The sequence below is a fragment of the Sarcophilus harrisii genome, chromosome 5 (genome assembly GCF_902635505.1).
Source record: "Sarcophilus harrisii chromosome 5, mSarHar1.11, whole genome shotgun sequence".
Lineage (NCBI taxonomy): Eukaryota > Metazoa > Chordata > Mammalia > Dasyuromorphia > Dasyuridae > Sarcophilus > Sarcophilus harrisii.
Genome location: NC_045430.1, coordinates 206,625,400 through 206,634,539, shown reverse-complemented (window position 1 = coordinate 206,634,539; position 9,140 = coordinate 206,625,400).

Genomic DNA, 9,140 nt, shown 5'->3' with positions numbered 1-9,140 from the left:
ACTCATTTTGAATCAGTGCTAAACATCTCCCAATAAATTTCTCAAGAAGCAATTGATAAAATTCAGCTCAAAAACATTTAACAAGTACCTACTAAGTATGAGGTATTAGAAATACAAAGATGAAAAGTGACATGGTATCTGCCTTGATGAGATGTGCCTACATGAAAATGAAATAGCAAACAAAGAAGAGATCCAGAGGTCACATTGGGATCTTCTTAGTGGCCACTTTATTTTGGATAAGTTGAAGTTCACATGGGGACTTTAAAGAGCTATGTTCTCTTTCTCCATCTTGCCTAGAACATGGCATAATAAAATGATTATCAAAGTGGTGAGCCCTCCATTGTTCCCATTCTATAGCTGGCTACTCCAAGAGTTCATACATTTAGGTCTACTAAATGGAGAATCATCAAATTCATCAATCACTTTGCTTTTACTTCAGTTCCAAACAACTCATCAGCTTTAGTAAAACCCTGTCTACTTGGACCAGAGTTGTAAGGTAGGAAAAGATCTGAAATGTAAAAGCTTGTGGAAATTTAGGTTTCCATCTATTTAAGTGTATTTAATTTACCTGAACATTGTGTGTCCAGCACATAATCATCTAAGACAAAAGTATAAATATTATCATTCCTTAGCTTTCTAAGTGTGCTTATCTGTTGGTAACCAGAGTTTGATCTTCATCATTGATAAATACGTTAATATCTTCCCCACAGAAACAGAATTCTCTGCTCCAATCCAAGTGGTTTGCTCTTGAAATACATTTACATTAATAGATAGATAGGGATAGGGCCTGGAGCTATGATTCACTCAGTCATAGGGACCTCCCTCTACCATTACAAGTAGGAATATGAACCTACTCTGCAATTTACAATCTTAGAAAATTGCCCAGAGAACTGAGATGTTAAGGGATTTGCCCACTAAACACATTTGGCATTTATATAGCACTTTTGAGTTTGTGAAGCATTTAAATACATTATTTGAGCTTCTCCACAAACCCATGAAGAAGGTTCTCTTGTGTATTTTATTCCCATTTTACAAATGAAGAAACTGAGGTGTTGGGAATCAAACTCCCCCTGTCTCCAAAATGTGCTGGTAAATTAACTAGATCTCCAGAGTAAGAAAATAAAACCAAAACTTTTAAATCCTAGTGCCATAATTTTTTTAAAGTTCAATCAACAAAACAATAATTCATGCCTTGAGTAGTAGCATTTGATTCTTTCTGAGAAATTTAATAGTCAGCTCTCTTAAGTGAGTACAAGCTGGCTCCAGCATAACCCTGGATATGAGGTTTATAAAGTGCTTTATAGATAAAATCTCATCTGACCCTCATCTGATCTCATCAGGTCATTTTTTATTGACATCCCCATTTTATAGATGTGAAAAATTAAAGATTAGTGACTTGCTCATAGTCATGCAGCTAGGAAGACCTGAAATAGAATTGGACTCAGTTCTCTATGACTCCAAATTCAGAGTGATTTCTACCATACCATAGTGCTTCGTGGTATCCCGATTCTACTAATGAGAATAGATGATGTGCCTCTGGTCACAGAGTCAGAAAATAACAGAGCCAAAGCCAAGAACAGACATTTTCTGATTTTACTGTTAGTGATCTTTCCACTGTGCCCCCAACTCTATCAATATGCCAATTAACTGAAATGTTAGTGATTTGGTAGAAGTCAGCAATAAATGAATGACATTTGTGTTTAAAGAAGTTTTTTTTAGGTTCATAGCTTTAGAATTAAAGAATATTTGAAAAGTCACCCTATGTGACCCCCTCATTTTACAGATAAGGAAACCAAGGCACCAAGAGGGTAAGTAACACAAGGAATAAGATAGTTAAGATTTGAGCCCAAGGTTTTCCTGACTCCAAATCTAGTCTTCCTTTCCAATCTATCATGTTGTATACCTGTCTATGATGTCTCCATGATGACCTTCCAAGGACAGATGAGGCAAGTCCAGTGCATGTTTGTCCAGGTGTCCCTTCTATCCTCTTCCTAAATTAATGGGCTTGGGCTCCTGGAGTCCCACCCTCTGCTTGTTTGCCTGCCTTTGTAGGCTCTGGTCAGGAAATGATGTCTGGTGATCATCACAAACAAACAACAGTCCTTCTTTGAAACCCCAGAATGGGGGGCATTGTTAGTAGCACGTACCATGTCAGCCCAAAGTCATTTTTTTCTGGCACGAGATGCTTCCTGCTACAACAGATCTAATCCCTTTTTAAACATTATTCATCTCCAACATCTGTTTCAGACTGAGATGAACTTCTTCGTGTTATCCAAAGCCTATCAGGCTTCCAAGTGGGAGAGAAACTCTGCGAGGTAATCTTAGAACTGCTACGATGATAGAAGTCACACTCTGTTTTAGCTTGAGGTAAAATGGGTCTCTGTGCCAGTCACAGATAATTACAGACTGAAATATTACATGAAAATTAAAATATGTAAAATGTCTCTGGTGCTTCAAATAAATGTCAGAAACTGTCCATACACCTCAGTTACTAGACTCAAGGATCAAATTTAAACAGACACATTTATCTCAGCTCAAAGGGAGGCTTTTTCTGGATTCCCACAAGTGCTAGATTTGCATGGGAAGCTGATTGAAAGTCTTGAATATTTGACTCCTGGGAAGCAGTACTAGGAAACAGTAGGATGTACTGCACTGAAGTTAATCTGTTCTCTAGCTACATCTATACAATGTAAACTAATTTTCTTTTTAAATGGTTACATTTGTCTGAACATGTGTCTGAACACAAGTTAATAACTAGGTACTTTTAAAAAAGTTAGTCAACTGACTTAATTCTGTAAGTTTGTCCCAAAAAAAACTGTTTGAGTACAGACCAAAAGCCTCAATTATTAAACCTGACAGATCAGAGAGGAGAACATTTGCTTAGTGGAATCCCAATATCTTTAAAATAAAATGATTTGATGAATATATTTGCAAACTCAGATACAAGAGAAAAACATCTATGAATCTCAATAATTCTATAAATCATGCAAAGGGCATCTCCAATGAGAGTCAGCTTTAGAGAGAAGTAAAATACTCTTAGAAGGAATGATACTCTAATTGATTAGCATACATTTCTGTTCTATTTTGAATTAAGCCCGGAGAGCAGCTAGAAAGGGCACTGGGCACTTAAGGAAAGTATGAAGGGGAACAGTATTGGAATGTTGGGGGTGACTCATTCATTCATTCATTCAACACATACTTACTAAGGGTCTACTATATGGAAAATATAGTCCTACATATTGGGAGAGAGGAACAATTTGAGTAAAGTGGGGACATAAAGGGACATAGGTCTTTATGGAATTTACAATCTAATATGTGAATGAGACACAGGTAAATATACTCCAGGTAAGTATACTCCAAAACATTATATGTTAAGTACATCACAAAATAAGACATTATATAGAACCTAGAGGAAAAAGTCACTACTGATCAAAAATCAAACACCTTACTTTACAATTTCACCCAGGTTGAATCTTATTTCCAGTCATATTATTGTAAAAAGACTAGGAATTAGAGTTTATGCTAGTCAGAATACAGCACAGAAAAAAACAAGGTTTTTATTGCTGGCAGATATTATAATAAAGCAGGAATATGAATCCTGTCTGCTTCACTTGGCTTTTGTCTTGCCCTCAGCTTCATTTGCATGCTAATTTAAAAAGAACTTGGCAGGGAGGTGAGCTTTGGTGCCCTAGCCCATAAAAGTTTGTTTTGGTGAAGGTTATTTGGGGGGAAGTAGGTTGGTCTGGGAGTGGGGGTATACAGAGTCCCTGCGATGGATTTGGGGACACAGGTTCACATTCAAGGATTTAGCAGAAAATAAATAAATAACTAAATAGATGAATAAATGAATGAATATTAACTATAAACTTTCCAACCACAACTCAGACAATTGTCAGGAGTCAAGGACAAAAAGACAATGACATTAAAAGGAAAGAAAGAAAGAATATTTTAGCCTGGGACATTCTGTTAGCTTTTTGCATCTGCCAGCTAATTATGGTAGTTAATATTCTTCTAGCACATAGCCAAGACTATTAGTTTGTCCATGTCAAAGAGAATTTTTAATGTCATAAAGAAATTGGATGACTGAATGAATTTGATGAGATCCTCCAAATTAAGATATGTGTTTTGATAGTTTTCAACTTTAGTAAGAAGGTAGGCACAAGAGAGAATGTTAAACATATATTAAGAAATACAGTTCAGGTTTGAGAAATGAAAAAGAACGAAGGTTTTTAACCTATTTGTAGTCTTCTAGCCATGGGCCTACTTTCAGACTGCCTCTAAAACCCTCATCTCCAGCCCTTGCCCCTGAAACCAGGTTTTTACAGGTGAGCCTTTTGAGAGAAAAGTACTTTATAACAATAAAGAGAAAAAAAATTCAGCAAATATATAACCAACATATCAATTAAGACTTTGCAATGTTCCATTGAGGAAGATCAACACCCTCATATCTCTTCTTTGGGACCAAACTATAATTTCATAGTTTTTTATTATTTTTGTTGATTTTTTTTGTTCTTTCCATTTTCATCAATGTACTAGTTGTTGTGTTGTTATGCATAGTTTTCTCCTCTCTGTTACTTCACTTTGCATCAATTCATATAAATATTCCAACATTTCTCTATATTCATCATATCTGACACTTTCTTCAGTGCAATAATGTCTCATTATATTGATGTACAACACTTTGTTTAATCATTCATAAATCAATGTGATTAGGCTTAACTTCTAGTTCTTTTCTACTACAAAAATGTTTTGGGACCTTTGTTTTTACTATTGACCTATCTGGAATTTAAAATTAATAGGGGGAATCCCAAAGTCAAATAATATGGGCACTTTAGTCGCTTTCTAGATTCAAACTAATTTTCAGAACTTTAGAATTGCTAGACTACTTTTTTTTAGTTGGTGTATAAATATGTGAATATGATGTCAAGGTCTTAGCAAAAATATTTACTGAAAAGTCATTTTTTTTTACAAAAATCAACTACTTCCTTTATTCTACTTGTTTTAATTTTGTTCATGGAAAGGCCATTCAATTTCATTTAGTCAAAATTATCTATTTTATCTTTTGTGCTTGTCTCTATGTTGTGTTAGGTTAAGAATTCTACTTCTACTTATAGCTGACAAAGGTATAATTGTCTTCTAAATTCTTTCTATTTGATATATAGTTTGATTTTTTAATATTCAGGTAACATATTCCCATTTGCAGATTATTGTGATATAGGATATAAGGCCTACACCTTATTTCTGCCAACCTATTTTCCAAGCAATTCTAGTTAAATAGGGAATACTCCTGAAGAAATTTATGTTCTCATATTTATCAAATATTATTGAGTTCATTTGTTTCTGATTCTTTCTTATCTAGTCTCATCCACTAATCCCCCTTCTATTTTTAAGCAAGATCGAATAGTCTCGATGATCACTGATGATTATAATTTGAGGTGAGGAATAATCTACCTTTCAATCTTACTCTTATTTTCATTTTCCCTTTGATATTTTAGATCTTTTGTATTTCCATATGGATTTTTTAATATTTTGCCTATCTAAAATTGCTTTGGTAATCTGATTAGTATAACACTAGCTCTACTAACTAGTTTATGTAATATCACAAGTTTTATTATATTGGCATGGCTAAGTCATGAGCACTGAATATTTGTCTAGTTATTTGGAATTCTTTTTTTAAGGAAAATTCTATGCATTAGTAGATTGACTAATGTATATTTAATGCATTTTATAGTTATTTTGAATGGGATTTCATTATCTATTGTTCCATTCTTGATTTTGCTATTTCTATATAGAAATTGCATTACTTTTATGGAATAATTTTGTAACCCACTACTTTACTAATGCTATTAATTATCTTAATGTGTTTCTTTGCTGATTCTCTAAGATTTTGTAAGTTAATCATCATGTCAGCAAATGCAGAAAGTTTTAATTCCTTGTTGCTTATCTTTTTACCTTTAATTTCTTTCTTTCACGTATTGTTACTGATACCATTTCTATAACAATGTCAAATGACATCAGGGAAAGAGAGTATCTTTGATTTATTCGTGTATTTTTTGAGAATACTTCTAGTATTTTCCTGCTGGATATAATGCTAGTTTCTTACTAAAAAAAGAAATTTATTATAACAACACTAAGTAACTGGTTACAGAGATGAAAATTATATCAAAATCAATAGACCATTGGATTGGTTAAAGCAAAAATTAAAAATAACATCAAATTAGAAAGCTTTAACAGCTTTAACCTAAACTATCCAAATAAGCTGTTAAGCTGAAAATTAGGAAATGGGGGGGGGGGCATTGATTGAGCATCTCTTACAAAAATGTAACCAATGCACAGTAATTACCTGAGTAAGAAGGCCAAAAGAATGAAAAAACTGTTTTAGCCAACAAATGCTTTGACAAGTAGAAAAAGGTGGCAGCCAAGAGCAACATGACTTTAGAATTCAAACACACTTGTAAAACCCTACAGAGAAGGTTGGCAGAAGATTATCAGCAATAGAACAACAAAAGGCAGTGGGAGTGAAAACAAGTTTATGGAAAGCTTGGTGTAGGCTCCAACTCAGCCACATTCAAGAGTATTAATACCTGAAGATGGCAGGAAGACAACAAATAGATGCAAAATGGAACAGGTGTTCCAAACTTAATAAAATGATTATTCTTATCATCAGTGTTAATAGAATCAGCCAATATAGACCAATGTACCTCAGTCCTCATTGCACCATATGAAGAAAGGGAACTGGCAACAAAAAAGAAGTCAAGAAGAATGAGTTTAATCCCTCTTCCACGTCAGTTCTTTGAATACTTGAAGATAATCATTATGTACCTCTCTTGTTCATCAGCCTAAATATTTTCTTTTCATTCTATCAATTAGCATTTGATATAATCTTAAGATTCTTCACCACCATACACAAGATGATCTCCCTTCTAAAATGGTACCTGAAGCTGAATACAATACTTCAGATTTAGTCTGATGAAAGCAAAATATAGAGAAACTATCATATCCCTATATTTTAGATATTCTTCCATTCTAAATGCAGTCTAAAATTGAAATGAGATTTTTGACTATGTCACCCTGTTGACTCATATTGAGCTTATTATCCATTAAAATCCCCAGATCATTTAAAAATAATTCTACAACCATATTTCTCTGTTGCATACCTAACAAGTTGATTTTTTGAACCCAGGTGTAAAATTTTATATTTATCTCTATTTAGTGTAATATTGTATGATTTTGCCAAGAGACAAACTTATGCTTTGTCTTTCTGTAGGATGAGAATACAGTCATTCCTAAAATCCTGTTGGCTTTCCCATTGTATAAACACACACACACACACACACACACACACACACACACTTTCCAGGTATTTAAGACCAGGGAACCAAAGTTAATGGAATGTCTACAGATTTCCATTTTAATTCAGAAACTCATGTGTTGTACCAATTTAATTCTAGTTAAGGGATCTTTAAAACAATGGTGTTCCAATAAATCATCTAAAATTGTTCATTAATTCTTATTTTTATGCTTGGTTTCAGTTTATAATTTAGAATAAAATGAATTTTTTTGTTTCAGCCAAATATACAGTCTATTTGGTTTCAAAGTTCACAATTATATTTGGTTCTTCTTTTCAAAGTTGACCCATCCTTATTATTATCTATCCCTGTATTTTTTGCAAAATACTACTCTATATGACTCATCATTACCTGAATTTTCATTTGTCACTCAAAATGTCTATAATATTTACCTTTTCATGTGTGTAGACTTCATTTCCTCAGTCCAATGGTAAATCAAATTAGAACAAAAACCACATCTTATAACATATTTCATTATATTTCTTACAGAATTACATATTCAATAAATATCTACTTAAGGAATTGGTAGTGTGCTACAGTAGAACTAATGCTGAACTTATAATCAAAATGTAAACTCCCTGAAGTCAGGGGGCTATTTATTGATTTATTTTTTTGTATTTCTATTTCTCAGTGTCTAGCACATAGTAGGCATTTAAATAAATCCTTGTTAATTGACTAATTAAAATATTAGCTTTGCTACCTACTACTATATGACTTTGAAGAAATAACAATCTCTATGGTCCTCATTGTCCTTACTCTATAAAATTAGGAGTGGGGTTGTACTAGATGACCTTTATAGTTGCTTCCGATTATAAAAGCTTCAATAAAATATATCAATGAACATGTACCATCATGCTCTCCCACAAATGAAAACAATATAATGCCAGTAAAACATAATTAGTCATAAAAAGCAGCCATAATTTCGACTGAGAGAAGATATCCTTTAACACAATGGAGTAGGGTCATACTTTGGGAACTCTCAGTGGTTCATAACTTTTATTATTCATTTTTCTCCCCACATAGGGAGCTAAAATTTTTTGAAATTAAGTTGCCTCTAAGATATGCATTCTCATATATGTTAGCAAACCAATGCTGGCAATAAGTTTAAAAATATAAAACACTGTTTTAGAACAAAAATTAAAATGAATAGTAAAGGAATAGAAATTAATCATTAAGACCCACATCTCAGATACAAACTCACTTCCTTTTTCTACAGAGAATTTTGTGTCTTATAACTCTTCCAAATGCTCATTGCTACAAAAGGGGAAGTTCAGACAATCTTGCTTTAGAGATCAGAAACTCCAGTCAAGATAGGAGTTTCAGCCTTGGTCTTGACAGGTTCTATAACTTCAGAGCAGTGAGATTATTTCATAGTTGTCAAGATGGTCAAAATCTATGCGATTCTTACTAGCAGCCCCTAGTTTTGAGAAATATTTAAGGGATTCCATTTTTCCCCTCTGATTTTCTCGGAATAGTCTTTCAGTCAGAGCCAGCAACTGGAGAACATGGCCCCTAAAGAGGGAAAAAAAATGTCCCTGCTCACATCTAATCAACATCCATCCTTCAGGCTCAGGGTTTTCTCCTACTGTTGCTATGTTCTGTATACACCATGCACAGGAATGAGAAGGGGAAACAAAAACGAAGAACCACTTACTAGCCTGTCTTCTCCAAGGTACTAGTCCCTTACACTAATATTAAGGCATAAAGAATTGCCAGCAGAATTTGCTTTGATATGAACCAAGTCAAATTCTCTTATATGTTAGGGTTGGTTTGTTTGTTTGGTTTTTTTTG